We start from the raw sequence: 2,810 nt of genomic DNA, 5'->3' as shown, positions 1-2,810 counted from the left end.
TGTAAAAATAATTCCGGTTGACGCCACGCTGAGGGTTGAACATTCCCAGATACAGGTAGTGACCTCTCGGTACACCCCTACTAGCAGCAAAGCAGTTGATCAAGCAGACAGAGAGACAATTCAAAGCTGTACATCTAACGTTCCCCTCTATGACTTAGTCTTGTATTCATGTCAAAAAGAGGAACAAAGAATCCAATACCAGAAACAGATTTCCATTGTATTATCGCAGGAAACTTTAGCTTGCTTTAGCTTTGTATACAAGGCAAGACATGCTATTAAAGTAAAATAATAAATAAATACTACATATTTTACAGCTCAACAAGCTTCCACATCAACCGTTAATGTCGTCGTCAACTTCAATGACTGACGCTGACTTGGTCTTAAAGTGGCAGTGACGTATTTTAGGAGACAGTTTTTTAATTAAGACTAGAATTGAATATTCTTTAGCAATCTGTTTAGGTAACACATGTTGGCAGATGTTTAGATCAGCATTTTTATTAAAGCCACAGTATGTAATTTCAAATAATGTATAGGCCTATCTCTTGATTTTGATGAATAGGCAATGAGTTATGAAGAGCATCATGACATAATTACTACTTCTAACCTTTTCATGAGAAAAACACTTATGACTTCTTCCCCCTACATTTTGTTTTCATGAAATACTTTATATTTATACTTTACTGTATTTGATACTGTATCAATTAATTATGTCCCTGATAATGCAGTTATCCAGTCAACCCAGTCAACTGTCACCATTCATTCTCAATTTCCTCTCAGCTGGTGACCCAGACCCACCACCCTCATCTGACCCTGACCCTGACCCTGATGACCCTGATGACCCTGATGACCCTGATGACCCCTCTCCTGTGGCAAGGTCAAAGGTTGTGACCTCTAGAGGTGTATCACTGAAACTGCTGCTGGTTTTATTCTCTGTTGTCCTGATCGGAATGGCCGTCACATGTAGAGTTTGTAAGTACTGATGATGATGATGATGATGATGATGATGATGATGATGATGATGATGATACAATATTAAAATACTTATGCTCTTCTCCCTTGATGACCAGATGTGATTACGATGAAGGAGACCTGTGACCTGAACCTGACAGGTGAGTTGAGAGTAGATTCGAGTAGAGTAGAGTAGATTCGAGTAGAGTAGAGTAGAGTAGAGTAGAATAGAGTAGAGTAGAGTAGAGTAGAGTAGTGTAGAGTATAGTAAAGTAGAGTAGAGTAGAATAGAGTAGAGCAGAATACTTCCTGATATTCATAATTGAAAATTATTTTTGAACAACATGTATATGCAGCACTGTCATGATGAGGTAGCCCTGTCTGAGACGCTTTAACTCAAGTGTCGCCTTGGGACCCTGAGAACGTCCTCTTGGCCTAATGGTACTGTAGATGCCTTGTCTTCCATGTAGGAGACCTGGGTTTGAACCCCACTCATCACACATACATTTGTGGGGAACTTTCCGAACAGTATAGTTGACTAACTTTTTCTCTACCCCTGGTCAGTATCTCAGGATACTATCAATACTGTGAATCATATCTTCTTACATGATTGTGTCTGTGCAGTAAACTAGTTATTATTTCCACAGACACACTGAAGAAGTTGGAGGACCAGAAAAAGAGCGATGAAAAGGAACTCTCTGGTGAGTTTGGTGATCCAAGTCCTTTATGTGTTCATTCCAAGACATATTCAAAACAACAATTCACCAAATCACTCAAGTGTGGTCATTTCTTGCCTTTTCACAACAAGAAAAACAAGTGTACTCAACATAAGAAGCCTAATATACATGTTTTCTGTTATCAGTTGTTATGCTAGATATCGACTTCTTTTTCTCTCCCAAACAGACGTAAAAACAAAACTTGTGGAAGAACAAAACAAATCCAGTGAACTTTCTGAGAGAAAGACTGCTCTGGAGAGAGAACTTTCAGGTGAGATGTTTCCATAAGACAGAAACAGATACTGCTCAGTACTGCTAGGAATGACTGGTTGGAGTCCTACAAAATAGCACAGCCTATCATGACTAAGTGTACTCATCATAAGAAGCCTAACCCTAACCCTAACCCTAACCCTATACCTCTGTTTTCTGTTACAGAGACAAAGAAAACACATGAAGAGCAGAAGAAGGAACTGGCTGTACTTATTAAAGATAAGGCTGACCTCACATGTCATCAACTAGCATCAGGTGAGCCTTATTCTGTGATACCACCCTGCCCCCTACGGGGCATCACTGGGTAGTGACACGAGACAGGGCTCAGACCCATTATGCCATTCAGTAAAAGTCTTATAATAATGATGTCAATAGATGGAGAATAGGCCAATTAGATCAATTAAATGTGGGACAGGGAAAGTGAATCAGACTTGTCGTGTTGGTCCTCCTCTGGTCAGCCAGTTCCAGTGTTCTGAGATGATTTTCAATTAAAGGTGGTAAACTACATATATAAAACTATTGAGGGGACTTGTGTCGCACATTTCTAGTCCATCCATGTCCATGTTGCTCTCCTTGTTGGTCTCCAAGACAAATTAGAGAAACCATCAAAGAGAGCGTTGGACGAGCAATGGTAGAGAGAGCACGGGCCACGCCCCTCTCTTTTGTATCCTTCAGGCAGGAAGTCCACCTGACAGTATGTCTGAGCAACACTGCCCTCTGGGGCTATGGGGTGTGTTGTCAGATATGTAGTGTCTAGTCAGTGCAATCAAATCTACCGAGACCTGGGGTCATCACACTACACATCATTGATACAACAGCATTGTAAAGGCCCAGTATAAACTATGTATATGTCCTCCACAGTGGACGTCACTCTGG

The sequence above is a fragment of the Argentina silus genome (assembly GCF_951799395.1).
Source record: "Argentina silus genome assembly, contig: scaffold_184, whole genome shotgun sequence".
Taxonomy (NCBI): Eukaryota; Metazoa; Chordata; class Actinopteri; order Argentiniformes; family Argentinidae; genus Argentina; species Argentina silus.
This window is presented reverse-complemented; position numbering follows the sequence as displayed.